We start from the raw sequence: 16,998 nt of genomic DNA, 5'->3' as shown, positions 1-16,998 counted from the left end.
AGTCTGGGGACAGTGACCGTTTCCCTCCTCCAGAGGGTGTGCAGGACCACACAGGTGAACACTGAGTGCACACGCCTTCCTTCTAGCTTTCCTATCCTTAGTATCCTGACTAACTTCATCTCAGCCTTGTTTATCCTGCTCAGTGTGAAGTTATGTAAATTATCCTAATGCTTTATTCACACAGGCAGGACATACAGTGAATACACACACCCGTCGGGAGTTCCCCTCAAGGGTATTTTGAGAATCAAGTAAGATACTGTATTTAAAACTCTGTATCCACACCAATCCATTATCACTTCCCCTTTATAGTTATGGGAGAGTATGAGCTTTTATAAATATCCAATTACTATATATTTAGTGAAGAGATTTAGAGAGCATGAAAGCATATCAGCTTCTATTGTGGTTTTGAATCATTCTTATTAAGGATCAAGTTAATTGCTCCCAAACTTATTACTTATTTTCCCACAAAAAAAAATAAACCATGTTACCAAAAAAAAGTCTGAGGAAAAAGAAGACACCATTCAAAACATACCATCTGGGAATAGATATAAAACATATTTTTTTTTTCCCTTTGCATGTCTTGTAAAATGAATGTATGAATTCATTATTGCAGTTAAAACAGCAGCATCAAATGCTTTGCTAATTAATATTGACCCTATAGTGGAGGAACATTTTCTGGTCTTTCCTATGTAAGCTGTTCTTGTGCCAGATCTCCCTATTCTTGCTTGTATAACATAATTCTAGAACTGAAGCTTCATTTTCATGGCTTCAGTCCATCACTCCAGCTTAGTAAGATCTTTCTGTATTTGGAAAAATTTCATCTCCAGGATTAGATAGTACTCTCTGTCTTTAAAAGCTTATTCATGCCCTTGTCTTTAACCTCTAGAATCAGGATCCTTGGTCTAGGTGGTGGTCCCTGATATGTATCCCAAGCACCCTGTAACTCCCGTTAGCACAGCTGTAATCCCCTCTTCAGTGCCTGTCTTCACTCTTGTACTATTAAGGTGCTTCCCTGGTGGCTCAGACAGTAAAGAATGTGCCTGCAGTGAAGGATACCTGGGTTCGATCCCTGGGTTGTGAAGATCCCCTGGAGTAGTGAATGGCAGCCCACTGCAGTATTCTTGCCTAAAGAATCCCAGGGACAGAGGAGCCTGATGGGCTACTATTAGGCTCACACATCTGTTTCATTATGAAACAGAAACTGGGTCTGCCATTGTGGTTGGTACATAGTAAGTGCTCAGTGCTGCTGCTGCTGCTGCTAAGTCGCTTCAGTCATGTCCGACTCTGTGCGACCCCATAGACGGCAGCCCACCAGGCTCCCCCATCCCTGGGATTCTCCAGGCAAGAACACTGGAGTGGGGTGCCATTTCCTTCTCCAATGCATGAAAGTGAAAGTGAAGTCACTCAGTCGTGTCCAACTCTTAGTGATCCCATGGACTGCAGCCCACCAGGCTCCTCCGTCCATGGGATTTTCCAGGCAAGAGTACTGGAGTGGGGTGCCATCACCTTCTTTAAGTGCTCAATAGATACCAGCTAAAATAATCAGATTCTTTTGAATCTACTTCCTTAAAGTTAAAAGACTCTCTATAGACTTGGAGAGTCTTCTTTACTAATAGGGACTGCAAAACAACCCACTTTCTGCCAGACTTCCCTTGATAATCTTCCTTATGGGTCAGAATAAAGCTGCTTCTGTATTTTGAGAGACAGGCTTTTCACTGCTCAAGACTGTGCTAGACACAGCAGACTTCTTTGATTTTAATAGTGCCAGATTCTTTGCAAGTATGTATTAGCTGAGGACATTGAGGCTGGTTACTATCTGAATCTTAGTTTTTGCATCTTTAAAGGGGCTAATAATAGGATATAGCTCACAGATTTATCATGACAATTGCATTGGACAGTCATAGTGTATGCAAAGTGTTTAGTTGAGTACTTGGATGTAGGGGGATGAGACGTGGCTGAAATCCCTTTCCCCGTTTATTCACTCATTCAGTAAATGTCTGACATGAGCATGGGGAGGGCGGCAACACAATTTTTCCTCCACACTTTTCACACACATGTGTGCTAAGTCACTTCACCTATGTTTAACTCTTTGCAACCCTATGGGCCGTAGCTTGCCAGGCTCCTCTGTCCATGGGATTCTCCAGGCAAGAACATTGAAGAATTTCCTTCTCCAGGGGATCTTCCCCATCCAGGGATTGAACTTGTGTCTCTTATGTCTCCTGCAATGGGGAGAAGGTTCTTTACCACTAGCGCCATCTGGGAAGCCCAAATTTTCCCTCCATGCTTTTCACACATAGGCACTCACTCTTTTCTGGGTTTGGATTTCTAGCCTCAGTTACTTGGGACAGCTGGCTTTCACTCCAGTCTGAGACCTGTGGCTGCCCTAAACCAGCTCAGAGAGTAGAGAAATCTGAGGAATGAGATAAAGGGCTCTTTCCCACCATGGGTGATCCTAGAAAGAGCACTTTATCATCATGACACTTGATACTCCATCTGCAAAAGGCAGAGCCTCCTTGACCTTCACCCAGGCCACAGGATTGCCGTGGGATCTTAATGAAATAAAGTTGATGAAGCACTTCAATTTCCTTAAAAAGGGATGAGGCAGATATGTCATTTTTATTAGTCTAAATATGAAAGTACTTTTAAATAAGCATCCTAGCTTCTGAAATTTGCTACTTAACTTTAGCTGGTTGACATTATTCTGTAAGTGTCAATACTAGGCTACAATTAGAAATAAAGTGGTTTTGCAGGACTTTTACCTAGGGGAATTTATATAACATGCATATGTAACTTTGAATTTTTTCAGAAACTATGGGTCATCCAAATAAAGAATGGCATTTTTAATAGACTATTATGCAGCCTCTAAAATCATATTCTCAAAAGCAGCCTGACAGACATAATAAAGGCCTCATGAGACTTTTACTTATAAGAAGGGAAGAAGCGCATTTGCTTACATACGATGAGCTCTCGGCTCTTTCATTTATATAAGTATGACTGAGAGCAAAAGTTGAATAACAAGGATAAAGACAACAAGGCCAGCAAAAAGAGATGTGCCAGGGTTGTGTTAGGTGTTTGAAGTATACTGTTCTGTTATATTCCATTAAATATATTGTTCCATTATATTACTACTTGCATAATGAGAGAATATCACTCTCATTTCAACCTCATTAAAGCACATTTATGGTTGGTATAATTATTACCATCCCGTTTTACAGATGGGACGACTTTAGCTCAGAGAACTTGTCCCTGGCTTCAGTTTCAAATCTGGTATATGTCAGAGTAAGGTTGATTTTATGTCAGAGGAAAGTTATCCTAATAGTAAATAAGGAAAATAATTCAAATAACCATCAACATAAGGTCAATAAATGGTGATGTGTCCTTACAGTGGGATGCCCTGAAGCCACGGAAAACCATAGCACAGAGGACGCCACTTCAGGAGGAGCTGAGCAGTGTATCTGATCAACCCTCATGTAGATAACAGCTAGAAACTCTTGACACATATAGTATAACTACCTGGAAGAACTGGACAGTGAACTAAAGCAGGAAGAACCTGGAAGGGAGTGAAGACTTGGAAGAAGACAATGGTACAGGGTGAGTTTCCCATTTTCACGGCCCTCAGTCTGCAGGTAGGACCATTCAACGTCAGGTGGACAGGTAAAAGTCTCACGGACAGCTCAGTGTCAGTGGCTTACAGGACACCACAAAGGGTTCAGGACGATAGTGGCCACTGGACAGAAAATGGGGAGAACTCAGAGAAGAGAGACTCGAAGATAGAGACCCCCAATTTCTGTTTATGAACTCTGCCACAAACTCTGCTGATGTGGTCCCTGAGCCATGCATGGTGAGCTGTCTCCAGGCACCAAGTATCTGAGCTCCCACTCTCCGTAGGGCAGATAGATATGGAATATGCAAGCTTGCATTTAACTGAGCTAAAACCAAAACAGAACAGACTAGCAAGCAAACAAAATGCTCTTGTGGGGAACAGAACAGAATCCAGAATTTCTACATAACATCTTTTACAATGCTCAGTGTACAATCCAGTTTTTGATTGGCACTAAAAAGAAGACAGCAGAGAAATATGACCCATTTTCACAAGAAACTGCAATCGACGGAGACCAACTCCAAGGGCCACCAAGATTTTGGAATTAGGAGCCAGTGGTTAGAAAGCAGCTATTATGATTATGTATCCAAAAAAATATGATGAAATGATAGGAAATGTTAGTAGAGAAATAAAACTAAACCAAATGGGAATTCTAGGACTGAAAAATAAACAAAGTAAAATATTCACTGGTTAGTCTTAACAGCAAAATGAAGATGAAAGAAAGTCAGTCGACCTGAAGACAAATCAATAACAATTATTCAATCATGAAAAAAATAGCAAGAAAGAAAAAGCACAGACAGATCCTTTTAGGGACCTGTGGGACAACATCCAAAGGTCTAACATGGGTAATTTTTGTCCCAGAGGCTGAGGCAAAAATGTTTGAAGAAACAGTGGCTGGAGATTTCTCAGATATGGTGATACAATAAAATTACAGATTCATATCCAAAGAAGGATAAATACAAAGAAAACTACATGAAGGCCCATCACAGTCAAACTGCTGATGACCCCAGATGAAGAAAAAACCTTCTCAGCAGCCAGAAATCCACCCACATGACCTCGTTTTATTCATTAAAATGAACTCTAAAAGAGTCATGAACCTAAATGTAAAAATTAAAGCTGTACAGATTTTGGAAGAAAAGAGAAAAACATCTTCTCTACTATGGATGTAGGTAATAGATTTTTTAGACTAGCCACAGAAAACTATACTCAAAAAGACAGACATTAAAATTAGACTAACATTAGGAATTTCTGCCCATCGAAAAACATCATTAAAAAATGAATAGTCAATCCGCAGACTGGGATAAAATACTTGCAAAACATATATCTGACTCGGGACTGGTTCCCAGGGTATGTAAAGAACTCCTATAAACCAATGATAAAAACGCAAAGAAGGGGCAAAATATGGGAAAAGATACTTCACAAAGGAAGATGTATGAATGACCAACAAGTACGGTCATTAGGGTAACATAAATCTGCAATGAGATGCCACTACATATGCACAAAAATCACTAACATTAAGAAGATCAGCAACACCAAATGCTTGTAAAAATGTGCAGTAACTGCCACTCTCATGCATAGTGGGGAGTGGAACCACCACTTTGGAGAAAGACTGACCGTTACTTATAATACCCGGTATGAATCTACCCAAGGACACAACAATTTTATTCCTAAGTATTTACTCAAGATAACTGAAAACATATGTCCATATACTGATTTGTATGTGAGTGATTGTTTATGGTGGTTTATCCATGGCTGCCAAGAGCTGAAATCAACCTAGGCACCCATCAATTAGGAGAGTGGACTAAAAAAATGTGCTAAATCTAGGTGACGAAATACTGCTCAGTAACAAAGAAGAATGGACTACGGATACATGCAGCAACATGGGTAAAGCTCTAAAACCTTTGGCTGAGTGACAGAAGTCACATAAAAAATACATATATACTGTGTGATTTCATTTACACTGAATTCTAAGAGCAACACAAGTAATCTATGATGGGAAAAATCAGCACAGTGGTAGCCTCTGGAGTAGGGGGTAGATTGTGGGGTGGGGGCAGGTAGTGACTAGAAGAGCCAGAGGGAACTTTCTGGGGTGATGGAGATGGTTTCTATCTTGATGGAGGTTGGGGTTGCATTTATCTGAATGCAAATGTTATATATAAAATTTGTGGATGTCATAGTATATCATAGTATAAGAAATTTACTTCAAAAGGAAAATAAGAACCATAAACAAATGTTGAACTCTAATTAACAATATGCATGTGGAAGTACTTAGTGGGTAGTGTATTACATATTTGTCACTTTGAAATGAAAAGAAAATGAGATGGATTGATTAAAATATAACAGGATGGATTGATATATGTGTTACTTTACATATATATGTATGCTGCTGCTAAGTCACTTCAGTCGTGTCCGACTCTGTGCGACCCCATAGACGGCAGCCCACCAGGCTCCCCCGTCCCTGGGATTCTCCAGGCAAGAACACTGGAGTGGGTTGCCATTTCCTTCTCCAATGCATGAAAGTGAAAAGTGAAAGTGAAGTCGCTCAGTCGTGTCCGACCCTCAGCGACCCCATGGACTGCAGCCTACCAGGCTCCTCCACCCATGGGATTTTCCAGGCAAGAGTACTGGAGTGGCTTTATATATATATATATATATCCATAATAAAATTTTGGAAAAAAGTTCTAAAACTATTTTATAAAATGGAAGGGCAGGCTCCTCTAGTGCTGAGAACGGACCTGCACCTAGCCAAGGAGACATGAGACTTGCAGGTCTAATCATCCCTACTCCCATGATAAGCTCCAGACGAGCAAGGCATGGAGGTGGGCTCTGATCCAGATAAAACTTAGAAGACAGGATAAATGCTTTGGTAGTTTCCTGTTTTTATGTGGAACATTTGGGAAACTTGGCTCTATTATTTTCTTTTTGGAATATTATCAAACGATGCTCAAAAGCCCTTTGTGCCAGAGGAAAAAAGCCTGGTCATGCCATCACGTTGAGTTTGATGCCCATATGGGCCACTTGGTCTCCTCGCAGCCCTTTTTCGTGTTTTCCTTCCAGTTTTCTGTTCGTTAGGCGGGATGTCTGGAATCAGCAGACCTTGGTCCTGGCTCTGCTGTGCATCAGCTTTCAGCCATTTTGCATACTTCCTTAACACATTTAGACCATTTTTTCCTTCTCTTTCATGGTTTGGTCACAAAGCTGATTCTGCCACTTTAAAGGTAGTGGCACAGTCTAGTTCCACAAATGTGTTGAGAGAATTTTTTCAGCAATTCTGCCTATGAATATGTTTAATATCAAAGAGCTCTAGCTGGTTTGACTTCTAAAAAATACCTTCCATCTGCAGAGCTAATTCACAAATCTACAACCTGTGCCAGAAGCGCAGGGACATCTGATCACAGAGAAGAGGAAGCCTTCCCGATCAAGATCGATAGTCTCTACCGGAAAACTCAGGAAATCCCATATATAGCATTTCCTTGCAGGGACTCCTGTTATAATTCTACAGATATAGTGCCGAAACTCCCCAGCAGAGAACATCAAAGGTCATCTGAGAATGCAGCCACATGACAAGGCACATAACTTATGCAGTGATCAGAAGCCACAATCTGGTTCTCTTTGCATCCAGAGTTTGCATACCAAACTCTGCCTGGGCCATTCTATCTCAAGAATGTTGCCATCCACCCCAAGGCTGAGACAGGTGAAAGTGGCTGGGAAGGAAAGGCCCAGTTCAAGCACTTCCGATGAAATGTAACTTTAATGCAAAGAGGGCGATCTCAGGTAGTAAACCTTGGTCGTGCCGTTATCACAAACCTTCACAGGGCCACTCAATCTCTGTCTTTGGGGCACCCCCAGAGCAGACCCTCAGGAAGGACTTGGGTGAAAGTCTACCTTTTGAAAAGTAATGCCAGGAGTCAAAAGTAGGAAGTGTGGAGGTGAGGCAGAGCAGGGAGACAAGCAAATGAAGGCTGCATTAAAGGGGCACATAACTCAGTCCCCCTGGGACCCTCAGAGAGACAGTGGAGAACGTGCCCCATAACTGTCCACACTGAGAACAAGGACACCAGAGAGTCAGTCCAGAGGTCCTACCCTTCTCCTTGGCTTTCCTGACTCAGCAAGCTGTCAAGAGAGGGGCAGAGGCAGGCTCTGGAGAGGGGAGGCTGCCATGCTGAGGGGTGAAGTCCAGGATGGACTGGGGACACCCAGGGAGGGCAACAATCTCTGCTCTGTTCTTTGTCTAGTTCAGTGTTTCGCAGACGTGCTTTTAATGTCTGGAATCAGCAGATCTAGATATGAATATTGACTTATAATTGAATATTAATATCATTGAACATTGACTTAGCAATTCACTTAAGCTTCTGGCATTTATTTCCTTATCCTTTATAACAGTATCTAATGAAGATTAAGGGAGATGAGGACTGAAGGGCAGTTCCTCAGACTCCTTCACAGAGCAATCATTCCGTGATGTGCAGCTGTTACATCATACTCTATGTTGTAAGTACGGCTGACCTTGGAACAACATGGGTTTGAATTGCGTAGGTTCACTTATATGCAGATTTCTTCCAATAAATATAGTACCTACATTTTCATTTCACAGGTTTCATACATATATAACAGCTGTATATGTATACATAAGTATATACATGTTACAGTATTGTGCATATAGAGCATTGCACTAATATATGTTATATTAACTATGTTATTGTATTTACAATTGCTGTGGAGAGGTGCAATTCTAGGGTAACTGATACAGGACTCTTCTGCAACCAGGCAGGCAGCAGTTTTTTCTCTGCTTCTCCAAGATCAATATATTCTCCTTATGTAAATAGGATCTTCATTAGGGGCTCTGGAAATGGCTTCTTTAAGTCTAGTTGGTGCGTTACCAGAGGGATTTTAGGAGGGAGATGTTAAGAATTCTCATCACCATGTGGGTGACTGCCTGCTTAACTTTTGTCACAGGGTTATTAAATAGTGGTTCCTAATTAAATACACAGAGGAAATCAAAGTTTCAGTGCTCTGTCTAATACAAAAGGGAGGTAACATAATACAGTAATTGAAAAAGATCACACACACAGATGTGTATGCTTGCAAGAGCACACCCAGGCACACAGACACACACACACACACCCAAGAACCCAGCTGTTGGCACTAAATACTCTTGGTCCCAGCACAGGCTCTATCCTGACCAGCATAGCGGTTTTAGTGTAAGCTCTACAACCAGCCAACTTGTATTCAGATCTCAGCTTCAAAATTACTAGCTGTGCAAGCCTAACTGAATCATTCAACTTCTTTTGTGATTCCTTGTCTGTAAAGTGGGGATAGCAATAGCACCTCACGGGTCCTATTACTAGGATGAGGGATTGATGAGCTGCTGTGAGTATTGTGACCAGTTCAGCACCTGACGCAGGACATCTTAGTACAGTGGTTGTTTGAAATGGGTTTCTTTCAGATCTTAGCATGTCAAACTACTCTCTGAAAGGCCACACCATCTTAAAATACCTGCATTTCCCTCTTAGGTATATAAGCAGAATTTTAGAACCCAGGGAAATGCTAGAAATCCTCTAAGGCAGTGTTTCCCCAATTTATGTCCAACCTGGAGGATCTCTTGAAAATGCAGATTTCCATTCAGCAAAGGAAGCCTGGGATGCTGCCTCTCTAACAGTGGTAGTGATGCTGCTGACCCTCGGATCTGTTTTGAGGAAACAAAAGTCTTCATTTTCCAAACAGGACCCAGAACACTTATGTTGAGTTGCCCAAGATCATACGACTTGTAAAAGAAGATTCATTTAGAATTCAGGTGTTTTGATTTTGAGTCCGTGGTTCCATGGGCTTCCCTGATAGCCCAGGTGGTAAAGAATCTGCCTGCAATACAGGAAACCCTGGTTCGATTCCTGGGTTGGGAAGATCCACTGGATAAAGGATGGGCTACCCACTCCAGTATTCCTGACCTTCCCTTGTGGCTGAGCTGGTTAAGAATCCACCTGCAATTTGGGAGACCTGGGTTCAATCTCTGGGTTGGGAAGATCCCCTGGAGAAAAGAAAGGCTACTCACTCCAGCATTGTGGCCTGGAGAATTCCATGGACTATATAGCCCATAGGGTTGCAAAGAATCAGACATGACTGAGCAACTTTTACTTTCACCTGTGGTTCCACTGACCCTTGAACACAAACACCGCCTGGCTTCTGACGGGGAATTCCTCCCCATTGGAAGGCGTTTCTGTTGATTTTCCAGAGAAGGGGGGATTCCATATGAGTTCGGGTCCTCCGTGGAGAACGAGCTGTGTTTTCAGTCCACAGGACAAGGTCACATTAAGAAGCACGTGTCAGACACAGGGAACATTGCTAGTCTTACACATAAGCACCTCTGCAATCCAGTCATTGTCAATGGATTAATCCAGTTATTGGAAACCTTTTCAGTGTCTTTGGAACACCTCAGACTTATGAGTCTAGTTTTTCAACTGCTCATTTTATGAACTGTGAGTACTGATCAAGTGTTCCCGGTGAGTGCTCAGTATCTAATAGAGGTATGCTCTACATGTGAAATACACGGGCATGCTGGTGGTTTAGTCACTAGATCATGTTCAACCCTTGTGACCCCCGGGCACTCTAGCCCGCCAGGCTCCTCTGTCCTTGGGATTTCCCAGGCAGGACTATTAGAGTGGGCTGCCATTTCCTTCTCCAGTAAAACACATGGAGGATTCCAAAAACTATATACAAAAAGGGACATATTAATAATTTTTATATTGATTACATGTTCAAATGATCATACCTGCACGTACCAGGTTTAATAAACCATGTTGTTCAATTGATTTTACATGTTTCCTTTCCCTTCTTTAAATGCTGAATCAAAAAATTAAAATTGCATATGTGGCATCCATTGGTTCAGATGGATGGATAGTGGAGCATATAGATTACAGATGGACAGAATAAACTATGCATTTTATTTACAATCTAATTTATACATGATATAATTTAGATATGTAAAATGAATACATCTATAAATTATTTCAGAATTCTCTCATGCACACCTATCCTCTCAAATTGGGTAGATGCACATATGTATGATATGTATTTTTTTAATCTTTGTTTAAGCATTTAACATGGTTACATTTCTCTCACATACTCGCATTAAAAATGCCTTTCTGTGTTTATGACGTGCAACAATGACTTCTCATTACAACATGCTTGAACTTGATAGTTGATTTCATGAATTATTAGTTTCCCAGCAGCATGCGGAGAGGGCCTGCAGCTCCCTGCAGAGAATGCGTCTCCCTCCCTCACTGACATGTGTCCTTTAACACGTTAGAGAGGACAGTGAACTTCCTCCTCCGTGTCAGAGAGCAAATGGTCCGGCACTCTGGCCAAGGCTTAGGGGCCTCTCAGAGAAGAGCAAGGTGGCACAGGTCTATAACCTGGCTTTACCACTTAATACGCAATCTTTCGGCAAGTTAGCCTTCTTGATTCCTAGTCTCCTTGGCCAAGGAAAGGGACGATGAAAGAACACATCTCATGGAGTTTTGTGAGAACGGAGTTGCATGCTGCTTGCAGCAAACTTCGCCTCTTGCCTGGCTCAGACCAAGCACTCAGTCCACCCTGGCTATACTGCAGTGTCTAATGCTCAGTGTCCTCAGGCCTCTCTCTCCTGAGCCTGGTGAGAATCACACTTTCTTGTCCCCTGGGCAGAGGGAAGGGGCTATGTCATTATTATAGTCAGTGGATTGCACCAATAAGGGGGGTCTGTTACTTCCAAGACAATCATTTAGTTGTGAACGCAGAATCTCAAATGTTCTCTTCCTTTGGCATGGACAACTTACTGGTATCTTGTTAAGATGGTGTTGTCATGACATCATGGGCATGCTTACATGGAGCAGAGCACCTCTCTAACCAACACTGGTTATGGAGCATGAGGAGTAATTAAACTTTTTTGCTTAAACCATTAATTTTTGGAGGGTGGTTTATTACTGCAGCATAACTTAACCCAACCTGACTAACACTCTGTTACCTAAGGCAACTCCTCTGCTGAACTAGGTCTTTTGATTTGAATTTGCAAGGCTTTTCCACAGTTTGTGATCTACAGCCTCCCACAGGAAAACACCAATAGTTCAGTCATTCCTCCAAAGTAACTGAAGATCACTCACTGTGGGTGTTTCCTCATCATCTGATTCCATCAATTTTTTTCCCTCCTGAACCAAGTTGCTACCAAGGCCATTTATTTATTTATTGGCAAAGTTGACTATATAAGTCATGTTTGTCTTCCTAAAACAACTTCTGCTTCTAAAACAGCTTTTATGACCAAGATACTTTTAAAAAAATACTGTACCAAGGCTATTAAAAAGAATGGAAACTACAGATCATAAAACAGTGAAACATTCATTTCCGTGTAGGTTGTGAAATAAAATCAATATATGTTAACTATTCTTTAAGAACAAAGGAAAAGGAAATTTCATGTTTTTGTTATTATTTGATCCAAATTCATGGATCCATTGTTGCTTATGGCTATAAGGGACCCCAAAGGTCATTATATCCAATACCCTCAAACTGTCAGAATCAAATTTATAGTAGTTCATGTCAAAATATTTAGTTATAGGGACAGAGATTATATACATTTATAATATTACATTTTTAAGGAATAGTTAATAATTTTACAGTTTTCCAGAAGCTAAGAAAGCTAAAATTTATTGCTGCGAGAGCAGAATTTCTTAGTAAGAATACCAAGAAGCAAGAGGATTCCACAGAAGCTCATAGGATATTTAAGGTTAATTTTTTTTTTCCCCATCTAGAGAAGCATTGTGTTCCTTGGGAGAAAAGTAAAATTGTCCTCAAAGATCTGGGGAATGTTTCAAGTGTTATTGGTCCAATTTTTCCCTCCTTCCTTGACTTTGATTTCCTTATCTGGTCCCCAGCAACCACAACGACCACCCACTTTACCTGTATCTCTAGAGAGAAGATAGGAATCAATATTTATTTCAAAAGCTCTCTTTTCTTCTAAAGATAACTGCTTGCTCCTATGAGGGACAGAACCCAGTTCATACAAGTTGAGGTCTCGGGCCCTATCCATGATGACCAGGGTTATCACTGGAGTGGAGGTCAGAGTGAATGTTGGGGTGAGCTGATAAGGATGAGGATGGCCCCACGACGGTGAGGCTGGAGGAAGCAGTGCTAGTGTTTCTGAGCACAGCCTATGGCTAAGGTTCTGCTGCCAGACTTCCCAGGTTTAAATCATCCTGGCTCCACATTTTCCAGATAGGTGAACTTTGATGGCAACCTAGTCTCTTCATGACTTATTTTCTCATCTTCAAGATAAGGATGTTAATTAATGGTCTCTACCTTAGAGAGCTGCTATATAAATTAAATGTGCTAATACTTGTAAAGTACATAAAACAATCCCTGAAGTGTAGTAGGTGCTATCTCTTTAGGTGTCTCTTAAAAAGAAAATGATGGTGTTGCTGAAATGATGTGATCACATTTACAAATGGTATTTGTTAATCAGAAATCTGAAATGCACCTTCAGTTTCATAGTTCTGTTACAGAACCACTGTATGAATTGTGGCCTGTGCAGGAACCCTAAACACAAGCTGCCTTCTCTGAATGAAAGTGAGACTCCTGATCACCTCTCTAATGGAAGAAGCACACTGACACAAATAATTCAGGATGCAAGATTACAAAATCAGGTTGTTTGTACTGGATTTAAAAACATGTGTTGCAAGTTCTGAGAATTTACCTTAAATTGAAACAGTTACTGCCCCTTATTCTTGGATACCTGAACACTGAACTGAAGAGCATGAGAAGTGAACAACTTTTGCCCCCAGTCCCACACCACACCAAACCCCAAACCCCAAAGCTTCCCCAGTGGCTCAAGTGGTAAAGAATCTGCCTGCAATGCATGAGACACCGGAGACTCAGGTTTGATCCCTGGGTTGGGAAGATCCCTTGGAGAAGGAAATAGCAACCCACTCTAGTACTCTTGCCTGGAAAATCCCATGGACGGAGGAGCCTGGTGGGCTGCAGTCCATGGGGTCGCTAAGAGTTGGACACAACTGAGCAACTTCACTTTCACTTTTCCCTTTCATGCATTGGAGAAGGAAATGGCAACCCACTCCAGTGTTCTTGCCTGGAGAATCCCAGGGATGGGGGAGCCTGGTGGGCTGCCATCTATGGGGTCGCACAGAGTCGGACACGACTGACGCAACTTAGCAGCAGCAGCAGCAGCCATTATTCTTGCTTGGAGAATCACATGGACAGAGGAGCCCAGTGGGCTACAGTCCATGGGGTCGCAAGGAATTGGACACAACGATATACATGCACTGATTTCAGTCCTGGGTGTTCGTTGGAAGGACTGATGCTAAAGCTGAAGCTCTAATACTCTGGCCCCTAATGTGAAGAACTGACTTCTTGGAAAAGACCCTGATGCTGGGAAAGAGTGAAGGCAGGAGGAGAAGGGGACGACAGAGGATGAGATGGTTGGATGGCATCACCGACTCGATGGACATGAATTTGAGCAAGCTCTGGGAGTTGGTGATGAACAGGGAAGCCTGGTGTGCTGCAGTCCATGGGGTTGCAACCTTATAAATCTCTGCAGTGAAAATATTCTAACCAGTGGGTGGCGATCATGTGTCATGATGCAAAAAAACATATTGTCTTCAAAATTTTTCAATACTGGGCAGAAATTGAAGAACAAGGGAGTAGGGATGGAAAAGGCTGAAAAAAGTGGTGATCAAGCTGGACAGAGACCATGCCCTCAACGCTCTTGCAGTTTTCGAATCAAATGGTGCAACTGCAGGGATGTAAAATATTCTAATCCCCACTCCCCCATCCCAACTGCCAGCTTAATTCCTCTCACAGAACTATTCAGAAACATACTCAGAAACAAGAGCATTAATGATGACGATGATGGGGGCCAGTCTCTGCTAGGGATGACACAGGCTCATGGACCGGTCATGAGCATGTGAGGTAGCTGGTGCAGAAGACCAAACCTTTGTCTTTAAATAAAGAGGCTCTACAACAAAAAACAGTTGGTAAAGAATCCTCCTGCAATGCAAGAGACCCCGGTTCGATTCCTGGGTTGGGAAGATCTGCTGGAGATGGGATACGCTACCCACTCCAGTATTCTTGAGCTTCCCTTGAGCAGTGCATGAGAGAATCCTGTCTCCTCACAGTTTTGTCTAATTTGACCTGCCTTTGCCAGATTCTGAGTACTATTGCATGACTGAGAGTGTAATATATTCCTGTGAAACTGATCTCTGAAGTTACAGAGGCCTGAGATGTCGCACTTAACAGTTATGTGACATTGTATCAGTTTTCATCTACAAGCATCAGTACTTCTATCTATAAAGTGAGGATGAACAACATTGAGACAATGTGTTAAGGAGTGGTAGAGGCTAAGTGAGAAAATGCCTATAAAATGATTAGGACAGTGTCTGGCATTTAAAAAATGTATAAAATCATCATCATCATCATCTTCTTCATTCCATTGTAACCTGGCATCTGCTGATTCAGCCCAGAAGACCTGATCATGGCACCTGTCCCTCACTGATCACTTCCACTTCTGCTGAGGTTGTCATTTTGCTAAGCCCCAGTTGTGTCTTCTGCAGAACACCAGTGTTGCCCCAACTAATAAAGTAGCTGGGAAGATTGAGATTCAACGAGATGATGGGCTGATCATGCTCTGGTAACCCTAGAACATGATTGACGGCTTCCAGGCCCAGGCTGAGAACACTTGTGTTAGGGCTTCCTTCAAGATTTTGGCTTGGGTAAGTGGTAGAACGGAGGAAGGAGAACATGTGAGGCCCAAGACACTCCAATACTGAGAGGCCAGGGAGAGGAGAAGGAGCAAGCCAAGCAGGCTGAGAAGGGTAGGCCAGAGAGGAAGGGGGGGATCCGAGGCACGTTACTGCTCTGACTTTTCTTTCACTAAAACCTGTTTCTTCTTCCTGTCCTATTCCAACATTTTCCTGACATATTTTTCCATTGATTATAACAACTCAATAGCACTAACAATATAGCAGGATATGCATTTTATCTCTAAAGCTAAACATTCAATCAGGCCCTTGGATCATTAATTAGTTTGTCTGGGCTGAAAAACATTGATACTTGAAAATTTTAATAGAAAACGATAGTCCTTTGTATGGTTATTTGTTCTTGTTTATTAAGCACTGATTTTATCTCATATACTAGGGGAGTCCCTTCATGTGTTTTCAGTCATTTAATCCCTGACAAAACCAAATTTGGAAGGTTCCTATTTTACAGATGGGGAAAGTGAAGTTCCCAGGGCAATGTGACTTGCTCAGGCTCTCAGCAGTAGCAGAGAAGCAGACAGTAGGCTTTTCTGACTTGTAAGTCTGTGTTCCCCACCACTGCCCCACACAGCCTATCAACCGATCAAGATGACTGAGAGATACAGTGAGTTGCCTTCTGTTGCCCTAAGATTTAGTAGCAAGGGAATGAAGGCTGTCCTTTGGAAGGGAATCTATAAATCAATAAGTAATCAGTAAGAACAAAGATAGGCAAAACTAGGAGAAAATGACTTCAGGGATGTGAAACTCAGCCATCTGTTTGAAGGAGGAGCACATCTGAGGAATGAGCTGGGCCTAAAGAGGCTGCCCACCGATGGAAGCCTGGGCAACATGATGCCACGCTGGCAGTGCCCGTTCTGGAGGCAGGAAGCATTGCTGAGGCAAAGAGCTGACATTTGGATGGCAAAGGTAGTCCGGCCATACTGGTGGAGGGAAGTCAGCAGGCTATCTCAGCCCCATCTCTTTGGACATCCACTCTGACCACACTTCATGCTCATGAAGCCGTCTTCTGATCACGATCCAGCTTTCCACAAAGGGCGAGGGAGAAGCTGAAAAGTGCTGACCATGTGGACTTTGAGTATCCAGTCTCTTTGACAATAATTTCTCTTTGTAGATTAGCAGATCAGCTCCACGCAGGGAGAGAATTTGCTGATCATCTGTGCTTTGTATATCTCAGTGCCTGTGATAGTTATTCCCCTTTTTAAATGAATAGATTGGCTTCATATAGGAAGAGAAAACGCTGATCACACGGACTTTGAACGTTCCGGTCCTTGTCACGCTCATTCCTCTTTGCAAATTAATAAATTGGCATATTCGAGTTTTATAATCCCTTTTGTAAGCATCAGCCATAAGAGGTGGTTCTTCTCTTTGGACTGACAATATCAGGAGGTCCTTGGCTGGCTGGGTGAGCAATTTATCCCCATTTGCCCAGGACTTTCCTGGTTTTAGCTCTACAAATCTGCAAGCTTGGGAACCTCCTCTGCCTCAGGAAAACCAGGGTAGCTTGCTTAGGAATTTCTCAGTTTTAACACTGATAGATTTTCATCTCTCTAGAGAGGCTCCGCAGCCCTTGATGACCTGACAGCTTAGCCGCTTGGTAAGGAAAACACA

General features: G+C 42.2%; 1 protein-coding gene across 2 annotated transcripts in view; it reads right to left on the bottom strand.

Moving 5' to 3' along the window:
* Nucleotides 1-16,998, bottom strand: part of CDH13 (cadherin 13) — a 1,016,104-nt gene that overhangs the window by 595,165 nt on the left and 403,941 nt on the right. The gene's annotated exons all lie outside the window — the stretch shown is intronic.

The sequence above is a fragment of the Bos taurus genome, chromosome 18, assembly GCF_002263795.3.
Source record: "Bos taurus isolate L1 Dominette 01449 registration number 42190680 breed Hereford chromosome 18, ARS-UCD2.0, whole genome shotgun sequence".
In the NCBI taxonomy this organism is placed as follows: domain Eukaryota; kingdom Metazoa; phylum Chordata; class Mammalia; order Artiodactyla; family Bovidae; genus Bos; species Bos taurus.
This window is presented reverse-complemented; position numbering and strand designations above follow the sequence as displayed.